Below are 16,229 nucleotides of genomic sequence, written 5' to 3'. Positions count from 1 at the left end.
TGGATAGTCAATTATATGTGTGGACGCCCGTCGTACGTGGTATTCAGGAACAAGAAGTCCAAACTCCGTAGAGTGAAACAGGGAGTTCCCCAAGGTGGGGTGATATCTCCGGAACTGTTTAACCTCTACCTCTCCTGTATTCCGCCCCGTCCAGCCGGCATCGAGATCGTGACGTATGCGGATGATTGCACGATCCTGGCGTCAGGTACCTATCCTGATGACATCTGTAAGAGACTGAACAACTATTTAACCGATCTTACCACTTTTTTCCATTCGAAAAATATGCAGATTTCCGCCAAAAAATCAAAAGCCACTCTGTTCACAACATGGACAGCGCAGTTTGGAAGAGAATTGAATGGCATGGTCGACGGTAGCAGAATTCCGACCACAAACTGCCCCAAAATTCGACACTATTTTCAAGTCGTGCGCGCACGCCACAGCTGACGCCACGACAAACTGAAAAGAAGGAACAAGGTCTTCAAGTCCCTAGCCGCTACCGCTTGGGGTGCAGATAAAGAAATTTTGTTGACCACATATAACGCGATTGGTCGGTCTGTGGTAAGCTATGCGGCGCCAGTTTGGTCCCCGGGATTATGTGATATGAATTGGAAAAAGATTCAAACCTGCCAGAATGCCGCCCTGAGAACAGCAACAGGGTGCCTTCTCAAGTCTTCAGTGGACCATCTACATGAGGAAGCAAATATTCTTCCTGTAAAGCAACACAATGAGATGCTTTCGTTGCAGTACTTGTTTGGGTGTTACCGTGAGCGCCATCCCAATCACCATCTGCTGGCTAGGCCCGACACATTCAGGCATATCAGGAAGCATATTCATGCTCTAGAGACGGAGGTCCAAAAATATAGGAGAGACATATTAAGCAGGTTTAAATATTATTCACACGGATGCAGTTGCTAAGGCCATAAGCAAATAAAGTGTGATAAAGTCCTTGAAATACATCCCCCATCTTTTGCAGCTGAGGAGCGTCAGCTGCCACGACAAACTAGATTAGTTTTGGCTCAACTACGCTCGGGATATTGCAGTCGCCTAAATTCTTATTGGGCGGAAATCGACCGCGCCGTGCAAGACATTTGCCCAGTATGTGGCAAAGGCCCGCACAACACAATGCACCTTTTCAACTGCCCCGCCAAACCTACTCATCCAACTGCAGTGGATCTGAGCTATATCCCATCGAAGCAGCCACTTTCCTGGAATTGGAGATAGACCCCGAGCCAGATTGAACAGATGAACGAACATACAAACATAATAAACACTGTTACAACAACAACCTAATAAGTGTCTCTGCGTACTCGATAATTTTTAATAATTATTACAAATGTGTCTAAAGTTGTGAGGGGTTCCTAGGGGTTCCAAAGAGGGCATACCGGTTCATAGTCTAATTACACCTTTTGAATAAATATTCTGATATTTTGCATAAGTTTGCTACCACAGCTACAAATAAATATTTCTTTAAGCAATTTTGGAAAATAATAATATTTGTCTTAGACGTAGTAACCTATTATTTAGTAGCAGCAGATGTATGTTGCCAAAGGCTTTCAATTGTTTATTTATTTTATACCAATTTTAAATGACAAAAACTTCTTTTACTTCGTTTCTAAAGTATATTAATTTAAAGTTCACTACATCTTAATGTTATGCCATATCAGAAAATATTTTCCCCCATCTCTTTCCTCCTCTCCATTCCACCACCTTTCATAATGGAGTTCATGTTACAATTAACCACATTAACCTACATTACTGCAAAGGCCTTGAATTTGTGTGTCGCTCGGTCGTTCCATTTGAAAATGTTTCATGTCAATTTATCTTAAATCGAGTAGAAATAATAAGTATTTTTGCAGGTTTTATGTTCATAGTTGTGAGTACTGTTCGGCTGGTTACATTTTACAAAAGGGGGGAAGTGTAACACAATATGTTTTCTCTGTACCTCTGTACCTATGACTCCGTGTAGTTCGTTCCTGGTGTAATGGCGAAATAAGAGTTTGTCTCAATTGTACTTATGTCTGTGTTCTACGTAATTAAGTCTAATTAAAAAATTTAGTTGTGGCTGATATTGCTTGGTAACGGCGGTGAGGCAGGGTGGCTATGGTATTTTTACCGCCACCTTCAAGCCATCAAATAGCTGTCTTTGCCAAACATTCATTTGGCATAGTTCTGCTGCTGGGGCGAGTGAATAGTACAACAGGCAGATGCAGACTCATGCTCTCTTGTTAGTTTTCGTGGTATAGTTTCTCGGGAATTTTATTGTCATCATTTTATTTTATGTTTTAGAAGGGAATGGAAAACTTCTAATGTGATGCTTATTATTTCATAACCCTCGGTAAAGTGATGGCAATAAAAGTAGAGGAGTAATGGTTAGTTTAGTTGTTTAGGTAGTTATAATTATGGCATGTTGGGGGGGATGTACTTGGGGGTGTCGATTTCATTGTACTGAGTTGTTTGACACATATGTATGAGTCCTGAGTTCGTTTCTATGTATGTTAGTGTGTGTGCCGTCGTTGTCAGTAACAATAATACAACTAATTAGCTTTAAATTGCTTTTGTAATTATCAGAATGCGCTGAGATATATAGTTTTAGATGTAAACGTTTTATAATTTTTCGTGATAACACAATTATGTTTTTTATAGTTTCCTTTTAATTGCGACAAGGAATGAGTAAGAAAATTACTCTTACGGAGTAAGAAAATTGTGATTGTATTTATTTTGAAATAGGGGGGCCACCGTGGTGCAATGGTTAGCATGTCCGCCTTGCACTCAGAAGGTCTGCGGTTCGAATCCCAGGCCAAGCAACATCAAATTTTCAACGGTGGCAACATTACCTGAGTATTTAAGCCATGAAAAACTTCTCTACAAGTGGTGTTGTAAGACACGCCGTTCGGACTCGGCAATAAAAAGTAGGTCCCATATCATTGAGCCAATATGAATCGGCGTGCACTCCCAGGCGGGACAAGGGAGACTTCTATCATATCAATGAGTGCACTCAATGATATGGGACCTACAGTTTATCGCCGAGTCCGAACGGCGTGCCCTAAGACACCGCTTGTAGAGGAGTTGTACATGGCTGAAATACTCAGGAAATGTCGTCAACATTACTGAGGAGTATTTTGCCACCGTTGAAAATTTGATGTTGCCCAGCTGGGGAATCGAACTCACGACCTTCTGCGTGCAAGACGGGTGTACATACCATTGCACCACGGTGACACCTAAACTCAATAATAACTTAATTATAACCAACAACACTACACTATAGGTCAAACAGCCCATTTTACTGGCCAAAAGTCAGATTTCGCACTTTGTATTTTCACTTATTTTGTGTTACTTTCTTGTAAAAAAACACTTCAAATATAATAAAAATAAATTTTGTTTTTGTATGAGAAATTATACCGTTACATGGCAGGCTGCCAAATATGTATTATCCAAATATCTTTAAAAACTTGTTAACGAAATATGTTTACTTGCATACGTTCAGGGTGAAACAAAATCACAATATTAGCGTAAGTAACGATTTGGTTAGAAAGTATTCGATATATATTTATCAAAAATGCCCTCATATCATAATTTATGTGCATAACTAGTTATTAAAATGGTGTTAACTTTGAATTTTCGAAGAAAGTAGAACATTTTGAGGTTATGTACGGATTTAAAGTCTCGGCAACGTTCGGCAATGAAAGTGAAAATTGAAATTGGTTAATTAACTCGTGCCGAATGCAGAAAATTTTATGTGATTTTGCGTAAATTTGCTCGACAAGAATTATACAACTTTTTTTAGGTTACCATATTTTCCATAATATTGACTTTTTTGAAGTCAGGGTTAAACCTCTTACCAAATAATGTTAACCAAATTGGAGTCTACAGCATTCTACTGTGTTCTAAAGTCAAATTATTTAAAAATCTTTTATAAATATACACAGTTATAGTCAAAATATGTCACATCATATTGTGGGATTTCAAGGTAATAATTTTAAGGCATATTCACATTAAAACTAAAACGAAACACTCCAAAAAAGCTTCTGAACTTATCGGATGTCGATGCCTTCAATTCTGTAGACAAATAACAGACCTTCCAGTTTTTGCCCCCAAAGGGTTAAGGTACCAGTTGTGTATTTGGTCCATAAAGGGTTAATTTTTTGGCCCACGTTGTTTCATTTTTCTCCATGATTCTAAAAACGCTATATTAACTTAAACCGAATACTTGTTTCAACATTAAGACTTTTGGCCAATAAAATGGCCCGTTTGACCTATAGTGCACTATGGAGGGAGGGTATTATACGTTGGTTTTGGCCAAAAAGTTTTTAACGCGTTGAAATAATGGTCGTAGACCCAGTCTTTTATATACCAAAATGAATGTCTCGACGAGCTGAGACGAATAATACTTAGGGGTCGGAATGGGCCAAAAACTTATTTGGAGAAAAAGTCAACATTTTTTTTTGTCCAAAACGAATATCTCAGCTACTATAAGAGACAATTTAAGTAGAAAATATCACCTTTCTAACGATGAAGGTTATCGTAGTTGGTCAAACAACGAAGATATCACAATAGTTTCAAATAAAACCAAACTTTTTATTTTTGCGATTTTAATTATAGCAAGTAAAAAAGTATCAGTCGACAGAGATATACCCTCAGCCTGTGTGGATTGATAAACTTCTTTCCCAAAAAACTTATGCTTTCATTTTGGGGTTTTCAATATTTTTGTAAACAGGGTCACTAGGAAAATCTCCGGTAAAAATTTCCAAAGAATCCTCGAATAGACCATAAACCACACAAAAATTTTAAACATTTGAATATAAATTAAGTTTGGACCAAATCGGTTGCTACGTTTATAAGATATCGCGCATAATAGTCTAGCTAATATTTTCTTACTTTTGTGGGGTAGGTACGGGAAGGAGTGGACCTATAAGCACAACCTTCGAATTTCATTTAATATTTAAAGAAATATTACGATATCCAGGGGTTTTTACACCTTTCGGGCTGTTTTCTCAAGAGGTATGGACTTGGCCCTGAAGAAAACTTTTCTTGAGGCAGCGAGTGCAAATTGTTTCTCATTGAACTTTTTTCTTTGCTTACATTTATACTTCGAGCTGACGATTGATGTTTGGGTATAAAAAGTTTCTTGTTGAAGAAGTTATTGAAAAATAACTTCGGTGGAGAATATCCACAAACAAGAAACAAGGGTACTGATGAGATCCAGTGGCGTGGATCGAAACTATAGTATTCCCTGCCTTAACCTTTGGCGAACAATGCCAAATCTTTTCCACTAATAAAATAGTTGTTTTAAAATATTAAAACAACAACAATGGGATTAAGCCAGACTATTTTGAAAAAAAAAAAAATTGCAAACGCTATCCCAATAATAAAAAAACGCCACAATGCTTCTAAAATCCAAAATGATTCGAGAGCAGCCCTTAAAGTGAACTTTTTCGAAATTTTGTGTGGGTGGTACCCGAAGGAGTGGACAAATACAGTCCATATTAGAACCTGATCTATTTATATATTAGGTGTGTAAAGTATGGATCAAATTGGTCACTCCCTTCAATAGTTAATGTGCGCACAGTTTTTCCGAACATTTTTGAACTTTTGTGGAGGAGGTACCTGAAGGAGTGGACCGATATGCCTTTTCTTCGAACTTAAACTAAGTTTGCACAAAATATTACGAATTCCATTTTCGGACCGAATCGGCAGATACGTGCGAGAGTTATCTTGCGTTGCAACCACTACACACGGTGTCAAAAGGTTTTTTTTTGCACATTTCAGGCTATTTTCTCTCACATGGACATGCCCATGACGAAACTTGTAACGTCTTATGGGGGCAGTGAATATAAGTTGTTACAACAATAATGAAAGCGATTCGAGAGCAGGTCCTAAACTGAACTTTCTCGAAATTTTGTGTCGGAGGTACCCGAAGGAGTGGACCGATTAAGTCCATATTGGAACCTCATCTAAGTCCTGTAGATGTGCAAAGTATGGACTAAATCGGTTACTCCCTTAATGAGCTATCGTGCGCACACATTATCCGAATATTTTCGAACTGTTGTTGGGGAGGTACCGGAGGGAGTAGACCGATATAACCCATCTTCGAACTTAAACTAAGTTTGGACAAAATATTACGAAAGCCAAATTTTGGACCAAATCGGATAACCCGTTTGAGAGTTATCGTGCGCTTACCCAGCCAAACAGACGGACGGACATGGCTAAATCAACTCCAAATTGTCTGAAACACATTTCGTCCAAACATACTTGGGGTCTAAAACTATTATTTCGATGAGGCACATTTTGCCCGTATGAACGAGTATATACCCTCGTTAGCATAAATGCTGAGGGTATAATAACGAACATCACAGCTTTGGTTGGGGGCCTTCCAAAAGCAAATCCTGACTATGAAAGTAGAAAATCCCGTCTTTACCATGATGCAAAGTACGTTGGCGTTGGTGGTCGAACAACGCTACAGGTAGCAATTTCGATAGGATCATACAGAAATTTTGGTGGTTAATAGGCTACCAGAGAGGAAGAGTTTTGAATTTGGGGATGGTCGGATAATATTCAAGAGTCGGAATGGGCAAAAAACCTATGTGGGCAAAAATGCAAAATTTTATTTTTATGCGAATATCTCCCCTTTTAGTAGTCGTATTCCACAAGGAAAGCCCGTCAATAGATGGGAAAAATATCACCTTTATTAGATACCAAATAGGTTGGCGCACTCCACTTTCCCATTTGTATATCCTACACCACACTCATGTACGGGGTATTATGTCTTTGTGTTTTATTCCATGTCAGATATTTCTGCTTCTGTTGTACATATTCCAAGGAGCTAGTTTGATAATGAAACTATTTCATCTCAGCTTTAAATTATACAAAATGTGGTATTTATGGTAAAATATCAAAAATATTGCAAAAGGCGCTAAGCTATCCCAAATGTCATATTTTGAAGTTTTTACTTTAATGACAAATAACTCTGCTTCTATTTAGTGTATTAAAGACATGTAAAGTGCTAATCAAGAAGACCAGCAAAGCTTTCAATCAGTACCAAGTAGATGCCGAGAGTAGTCAAATATAAAATTAAATTTGAATTATTTTGCGCCTTAAGTCATTTAGTATAAAAGGCAGCTAGGTGAAAATTTTGGATCTCCCAAAAAGAAATGTTTACCAGTGAAAAGCTTATGCACAGGGATAGTGGTGTAGGGTATCACATAATCGGCCTCATTCCGAATATATCCTTTGCCCACTTGTTTTTTTAAATAAAAAATGTTCTCAAAAAATGTTTGCCAATTTTAAAGATAATGAATTATATATTTTCTAGCTGCCATTATTTTAATGAAGTTTGAAAAAAAATTTTATACCACTGAACCAGTTTCCAGCTCCTCATACACAATATTGACATCTAACAAATTCTATAGATAGATAGAGGAGGAAAAAAGCCAAACTACATTGTTTTGGTTATTTAAATTGTGTCCCAGATAGTGTTTTAGTGATGATGGTGGCTGTGCTATGGTTTTGAAAGTTGAGACGAAAATAAATTATGCTAACACACATGTCACTCAGACACTGGTGGTGGCCTGCTCCACCACCAGGCCAGCAACAGCAGCAGTAGTTGTTCCACATGTACGAGTATTTGGGTCAGGTTTATCATGTCATAATTCCATTTAAAAGCTTTTTATAATTAAATTTTCTTGTTTGTTGAAATCTGATTTACGAAGAAGAAAGCAAACAAAAGTCCGCAAAACACACACACGAGGAGGGAGAGGGAGAGAGAGTGATAAACATGCTTCAAAAAATTGCATTTTTAAATAAAGTGCATTTTCTGATATGCATTTTGCGAAAAGTATAACAATCCTGTGCTTATATAAAGTAGTCATATGAAGAAATTAAGAACCACATACATACATACATATGTATATGGACATTTGGATTGCAAAATTTCTCAAGTGTGATAATGTATGAATGGAATAAATTGGCAAGGAAATTGGGTAAAATACGGATTGAACTAATTAATTAAAGTTTTCAATAATGTCTGTTGACAATAATCAGACGTGGATGATTATGGTAATATTAGAATATTATTTAGACATTAATTAGCAATATTACTCTAAAATTTCTTTAAATGCTATTAGTTCATGGTGATGTATAATATGTGTTGTAATTTTCAAAATTTGTTGTAGGATTACTTATTTAGCCACATAAATGAACTTGTAAAATTATTTCATCTATTAGACAATAAATGTGGTCTACAGAGCGATTTCGTGAAAATTCGACTTTGGCTCCATACAAATTACTATGGGAACTTTGAGGCCCCAGTGGCACGTGTCAACATATTCCGATTGTACTCAAACATTGGCAATCTTAAAATCTAACAAAACTAAACACTTTAGGGTGGTGCCGCATAAAAAAATCCGACATCCATTTTATCGCTTTGAGTTAACACCAGTCTAGTGCGCACAGAACACATTTTGGCATATTCTTCATTCTCTCTGGCCGGAGCACGGACAAAGTTAGGAATTATGTGAATGATCTTTGCTTTGCCACGAATTATAACAATGCTTTTATTACCCTTTTGTCATCTCTGAACATTTTAAGATAGGCCGAAAGTATGGTTCCTTACTTTTTGTCTTCCTAGTCAACGCGTAAACGATAATTCCTGTGCAATAACTTAGTTTGATTTAAAGAACGTATGACATGGTAGGGTAACAATAACATTGCACAGTGATTCAGAACTGTTTTTCCTGGCCATAATACGTTACTATTGTGATGGTTTGAGATGTTTTAATATCTTTTTCGTTGACAGATAACAGCATAGGCTTTCCTTTAACTAAAATTTCAACAAAATCAGTTCAGTGGTTTCTGTGGAATTTGCCTTAAAAGTCCAACATGCGAAAAATGTTAAAACTAGCAACGACAGCACAGGCAAGAGAACCGATGAGATTGTGTAGCGACAATCGAAACTGTAATCTTGGCTTGCCTTACTCTTTGGCCAACAATGCCAAATTTTGTCCACGAATAAATTCTTTGTGTTAAAATATTAAAACAACATTCGAACATTTTGAAATTTTATATAAATTTTGAGTTTTTTCTTAATTAACCCTTCATTAATAACAACATTATTCTCATGAAAATTAAAACTAAAAAATAAATAAAAGTGTCGTTATAAATTAAAGGGTTTTTTGGACTTTCCCACAACCACCTTACACACTATATGCCCGGGTTTGTTTCCCAGGCCAGGTAACATCGAATTTGCAACGGTGGCAAAATACCGTTAAGTGTAATGTTGGCCCCATATCCTTCGTTCGGACTCGACAATAAAAAGTAGGTCCCATATCATTGAGCTAATATTAATCGGGGTGCACTAACTGATATGAGGGAAGTCTTCCTTGTCCCCTCTGGGATGTTTGTGGTACAATTATATTATCTATTATAGTTCCAAGGTGCGGTATATGAAATGTTAGTTAAATGATGAATTTTGAACGGATTGGTATCTGCGCCATAGAAAAATAGAAAAAAAAATATATTTTTTTGTTATTTTGTTTGTGGGCAATTTTTTGCCACTCCCCTTTTACATGACCAGGACAAGAAGTGTCGTCTTCCAGCATGTGGGTAAGTTTAGCGTGGTGGGTTATCTGTTATGTTTGCATCAATCAATGTTCGCTCCTCAAATCAATAGGACATCTAACACACTGAACGAATTTCATCAGCCTATTTTGTGGTTTCAAGTTCTTCCCTCTGGGGACATCCACATGGCCTTGTGTATGTCATTAAGAATAACCAATTAACTAAATAAATTAATATATCCTTCGGAATCCTGTGCTCTAAGGATAATTGTTAAATACCCAGGTTTTATTAGATATTTAATAGTCTAGATTAGATTAGAATCCCGGAACTTCCTATATAAATTTAAATTACTTAAGCTGATCGGGTCCGATAAGAACTTAAACATACTTGCGAAAAATTACTGGTTTTTTGGGTCAACTTATCCTGTATAAGGGGACAAATTCTATTACATTTTGACCTGGTGATTAAGAACATTTTTTCAAGTCATATAACTAAAATATTGATTTAAATCGATGTGGAGTACTCAGCTTCACTACTACAAAAACCATACAACACATTTTTTTGCAAAAATTTTATAAAAAATTCCGTTTTCCTGGAAATTACCGTTTTCCAAAAATTTGCCTATTTTGGTATGCCGGTATCCTTGATATGTTTGGGAGGGATTTGTATAGATTTATCGGTGGCAAGTCTTTATTTAACATCTGTTGATGACTTCTGAGAGATCTGCTTAATAATTCGTGTAATTTGTGTTGTTGTTCTTACACCTCCTTCCCGTCTAATGGCGATTTTAGTTCCTTTTACGCGGTATCCAGCCCTGTTTCAGATATTGTGCTGTTCCTATGTTTATTTTTGGACTTCGTTGGATCCATAATTTTCAAAAATTACCAGTTTAGCAAAGCTTCGATATAAATTTCTGGTCATAATTTATGTTATTCTTAAAAAATTAGACATGTCTTGTTTTCGGCATTCATGTCTGTCAATAGTAAACATAGCACAGTGGATCCACCCATTGACCAAAAATAAAAAAATTATGTCAATATTTTGGTACAACATCTTGCAACTCTGACAGCTATGACATGGACCTTTTTATACCCTACGCAACTATGTGGGGAGGGTATTATAAGTTGGTTTTGCCCAAAAAGTTTGTAACGCAGCGAACTAATGGTCGTAGACCCATACTTATATATACCAAAATGAATGACTCGACGAGCTGAGTCGGTCTGGCTATGTGTGTTCGTCCGTCAGTCCGTCCGTCTGTCCATCTAAACTTTGTAATAACGCTACAGGTCGCAGTTTTGATCGGATCGTCACGACATTTTGAGTGTTGATGAGGATCCCGGAGGGGAAGAAGCCTATTGATTTTGGCGATGGTCGGATAATATTCAGGGGTCGGAATGGACAAAAGATAAAATAAAAAGACAACGTTTTTTCCAAAGCGAATATCTCAGCTTCTATATGGGGTATACCAAAAGCAAGACCTGCTAATAAAAGTAGAAAATATCAACTTTCTAACGATATAAAGTAAGTTCTCTTAGGTGATCAAACAACGAAGATATTACATTAGTCGGTAATACATCCCATTTTTCCATTTTTTTGGAAATCACGCTACAGGTCGCAATATTGATCGGATCGTCACGAAACTTTTAAGGTTAATGGGGGCCTAACAGATGAAGATGCCTATTGATTTTGGTGTTAATCGGATAATATTTAGGGGTCGTAATGTTTAGATTAAAAGACAACGTTATTTGGATTAAAAGACAACGTTTTTCCAAAGCGAATATCTCAGCTTCTATGTATATGGGATATACCAAAACCAAAACCTGATAATGAAAGTACAAAGTATCACCTTTCATATGATGTAAAGTAAGTTCTCGTAGGTGAACAAACAACGAAGATATTACAATAGTCGCAAATAAAAAAAAAATTATTCTTGCGATTTTAATAATAATGACGAATATCACAGCTTTGGTTGGGGAGCTTCCAAAAGCAAAGCCTGACTATAAAAGTAGAAGATCCCATCTTTACAATGATGCAACCAAGTCGGCGTAGGTGACCAACTAACGGACATATCGCAACAGTTGGTAATACATCCCATTTTTCCATTTTTTTTGGAAATCACACTACAGGTCGCATTTTTTATCGGATCGTCACGAAATTTTGGGTGTTTATGGGGGTCCCGGAGGGGAAGAAGCCTATTGATTTTGGTGATGGTCGGATAATAATTAGGGATCGGAATGAACAAAAAAGTTATTTGGAGAAAAAGTCTACATTTTACTCCAAAGCAAAAATCTCAGCGTCTATAAGGGGTAAAAAAAAAAAACAAAACTTGGCGATGAAAGTAGAAATTATCACCTTTGAAACGATGTAACGTAGGTTGTCGTAGTTGGTCACACAACGAAGATATCGCAATAGTCGCTAATAGAACCCAACTTTGCGATTTTAATAATAATGACGGATATTGCACCTTTGGTTGGTGACCTTATAAAAGCAAAGCCCGACTAAGAAAGTAGAAAATCCCATCTTTAAAATTATGCAAATTAGGTTGGTGTAGGTGGTCAAATAAAAGGAGATATTGCAATAGTCGGTAATGCATCCCTTTTTTCCACTTTTTCTGCAATCACACTACACGTCGGAATTTTGATCGGATCACAACGAAATTTTCTCACAGAGATAGAAGCCTATTGATGTTAGTGCTGTCGAGAGTAGTCAAATATAAAACTAAATATTAAATATTTTGGTTCAGTTCGCCTTAAGTCAATTGGTATAAAAGCCAGATAGGTAAAAACTTTCGTATCTCCGTAAAAGAAATGTTTTCGAGTAAAACGAATATACACAGGGGTAGTGGTGTAGGGTATCACATAGTCGGCCCCGTACCGACTATAGCCTTTTCTCACTTGTTAAAAACATATTAATGTAACGCTAGTGGTTTCTAAAAACACTCTTCGTAGCAGCACAAAGCTGTAACCGGCGCATCTGCTTGATTTTTACACTCTAAATATTTTTGGACACTTTCTCCATACAAGTGGATCCACTGTGCATAGGTGGGATAAAATCTGGTCCTCATGAAAGGTTTTTACACCTTATTCTGTTAAAAACAAAAACAATCTGATGCCAATCAATACAAAAAAAAAAAAAAACTCGTCAAAAATTAACTAATAGTTATTCGTACCACGGAGTTGCACATGTTTTGAGCACGCTAAAACAGGTGTTGCTCCGATATTTTACACATTTTTGTAACATAATGTTCATAACTAAATAATCATTTTTAAATCCGGAAAATAGGGTCAATAAACAATCAAATAACAAAAATAAATGTATTTTAAAACTCAAAATGTCCCAAAAAATAGATTGAATGTGATATGGCATCTGAGTTACAAATGTTTTGAGCAGCGCTCTATGTTCTTATGGTTGCTCTGTCTGCTCATCATGGTCTTCGGTCGGGTCATGGGGACAGATGAGACTGATGTCTTTTATACGGATTGTGACAATTCTCTCATCTTTTAAGTCTCCGATTTATCATAGGTGTAACACGCATAGCTCAATTTTCCTTTCACCGGAGCTATTATACAGGGCGTAATCGTTTACTCGACCCTATTCCATCACTATTTCTGTAAAATGATGATATCAGATTTGTAGTTAACAAGTTCACTCGCCAGTGCGTAAACTCTCTATAAGTTTCCTAATTTTGAAGTAACAAAGTATAAGTAATGACAATTTTTCAAAAAAAAAAAAAAAATAATAATAATAATAATAAATAAATAAAAATATTTTACCTGAATGAAATCTTTATATTTTTAATTTCAGATGATGAATTTTGTTTAAAATAATAAGGTAAGTTAAACTGATTTATAAACAACATTATATAGTATATAATTTAGCATACTTTTCATCAGTTCTTTTTATAATTTTAAAGCAATTAAATTTCTTAATTGTACGCAATCTTTAATAGGCAAATGAGATATTGTACTGAATTTGAAGATATCCATAACGTGTACGTATTGTTATAAAGTATACGCCAAGTTTCCCTCAACACAGAACGTATTTCCGGAAACTACAAAATACAAACTCCACATCGTTGTCTTGGTTTTATTCGCTCCTATCAAATGTTTAAAAATTCCAAAAATCAAATTATATCTCTAAGAAACATAGAGTGTTTAGAATTTTATTTTCAATTTGTATTAGGGATTTAATACGATTATAACTTTAATACGATTATAACTTTAATACAATTTGACATGTATCATATTTTAATGATATTTTATTTAAGATTACATAGAATCTTTCATATAAGGTGATTTGATAAAACAAATCACATACAAAATTATTTAAAAAAATAATTTCAAAGTTATTTGTGTGGAGGACTTCATATTCAATTTGCTGTATAACAGCCTTAAACACAATTAAGGAATTGGAAGGACAGCCATACTATGCCCCTGCAGTTTGAAATATTTTAATTCAATATTGAACATCACTGTGTGTACACAAATGTGTGTCTGTACACACAAAATTTTATCAAAGCTATGTATTTGATTATTAGAATATTTTTGGGATGCAAACAAATTCATGCATCTGTTCTCCACTACCCATGATGAGATCAAAAGAGGTACTTGCATCTTCAGGAATTGTGGTGTTCCACATAAAACACAACATCTATAAAAATTCATATCCTCTTTTAGGTCATGCAGCTTTTGAAACCACTGCGAAAATGAACAAACGAATCAACAGTAGACTGAATGACTAGCAGCTGACTGACTGAGTAACTGACTGCAACAACAGAGAAAAACGTTAGTACCAACAAAATAGCAACACCGCTCGACTTTAGTTGCTTGCATAGAGGAATGCATGGAAGCAAGAAGCAGTGTAACTTTGTTTATGCACTGTGTGTGTGTGCAGTCAAAAAAGCAACACAAAAAGGATAACAACAACAAGGATGCCTTTGATGTTTGAAGAGGTTTTACATTCCAGTTTTGTCATATTTATGTACTACGCACACCCAACAGCTCACAAACGTATTCATATACATACATATGTAAATAATGCATGAAATACTTGAGGCCATAATTCTGGTGTACAAATGCATGCTCACGTAAAAAATATACAAAGAAGAACAGCAACAACTTTGATAAAGAGATACGTATTAGTAGCATGCACTGACGAAAGGGACATATTCATTTCATTATTTGTGCATATGTACGAATAAAAAAATGTGAAGTGAAGTGTAAAGAAAGTTAACCTACAATAACGAGAAAATAAATAAATATTTGAATATGCAACAAACAAAGAAGATATGAATAAAATGTTATCGATATTAAAAAACTGACATTTGGAATATTGAAAATGGGCAAATACAATTTTTTGTTAATTTTTTTACGATCTACTATGTTTATTCAGAAGCTTGTCAATAGAAAACAGTTATTAGGTCTTCTGCCTATAGAAAAAAGACATTTAGAAAATTTCGTTTATAAAAAGGTCCCTAGGAGGATTTTTTCTATTGGAGAAAAATTTATAAATATAAAATAAATAATATATAAAATATAATATATCATATATATTACATACTATATAATACATGTATAATATCACGGTGCTCTTCAAACAACTTAAAATGGATGGTGCTTACACCTGGGAAGTTTTTGCGGATTCTGAAAATACAATGTTCATAGATTAAAAAAACTAAAAAAAAAATCGCCGGAGCGCTTTTTAAATAAATCGCGATTCAAGTCTGCATTTTTAAGGATTTTTTAGGTATTCACGATTTTGCTTGGAAACCGCAAGTCACATCGAAATGGGACGAAAGAAAATGTTGTAGCTACGAAAATTCTCTACAAGATTAACATTTATGGTATTTTCGTAGATTTTACCGTTTTTGAGATATAGAAGTTCAAATTGGGACAATGCACTGACTGTATCGTCTCCTTATAAAACAATGCCATGACTGAAATTTCCCAACTTAAGCTTATATATCTCAAAAACGGTACACCCTAAGAAAAAGATACGAAAGCCAGAGAATTTTCACAGCTACAACATTTTCTTTAGTTCCATTCCGATAGGACTTGCGGTTTCCAGGCAAAATCCTGAAGACCTGAGAAAAAAATATGAATGATTGATCTGAACTTCTATATCTCAAAAACGGTAAAACCTACGAAAATATTAAGCAGGTTAATTTTGTACAGAACTTTCACTGCTACAACATTTTCTTCAGTCCCATTTCGATAGGACTTGCGGTTTCCATCGTGAAATCCTGAAAACCTAAAAAAACTAAAAAAGGGGACTTTGACCGCGGTTTATTTAAAAATTCCTCCAGCGATTTTTTCTAGTTTTGGATTTTTCTCACCTATGAACATTGCTGTTTCAAAATCCGCAAAAACTTCCCAGGTGTAAGCGGTTTTCACTTAAAGTTAGTTAAGGCGCACAATGTATGTTTATAAGGTAGTGATACAGTCAATGCGTTGTCCCTATTTGAACTTCCATATCTCAACAACGGTAAAACATACGAACTTATCATAAAGTTCAATCTTGTAGAGAATATTCATAGCAACAATATTTTCTTTTCTCCCATTTCGATAGAACTTGCGGTTTCCAAGCAAAATCGTGAAAACCTAAAAAAAACCCTAAAAATGTCAACTTGAATCGGGATTTATTTAAAAATTTCTCGGCAATTTTTTGTTTTTTGATTT

At 35.5% G+C, this 16,229-nt stretch overlaps 2 protein-coding genes across 2 annotated transcripts in view; one reads left to right on the top strand and one right to left on the bottom strand.

Annotated features, from left to right (window-relative positions):
* timeout (circadian regulator timeout) overlaps positions 1-16,229 on the bottom strand; it is a 669,268-nt gene that overhangs the window by 15,394 nt on the left and 637,645 nt on the right. The window lies entirely within an intron of this gene.
* The window catches only part of LOC141389141 (uncharacterized), a 269,444-nt gene that overhangs the window by 44,143 nt on the left and 209,072 nt on the right, over positions 1-16,229 (top strand). Inside the window, exon 2 of the mRNA XM_073960206.1 lies at positions 13,357-13,383. The gene's annotated coding sequence lies outside the window, so the exon portion shown is untranslated. The remainder of the gene's footprint in view (positions 1-13,356; positions 13,384-16,229) is intronic.

The sequence above is a fragment of the Musca autumnalis genome, unplaced genomic scaffold (genome assembly GCF_047663935.1).
Source record: "Musca autumnalis isolate F117 unplaced genomic scaffold, ASM4766393v1 scaffold_1, whole genome shotgun sequence".
Taxonomy (NCBI): Eukaryota; Metazoa; Arthropoda; class Insecta; order Diptera; family Muscidae; genus Musca; species Musca autumnalis.
This window is presented reverse-complemented; position numbering and strand designations above follow the sequence as displayed.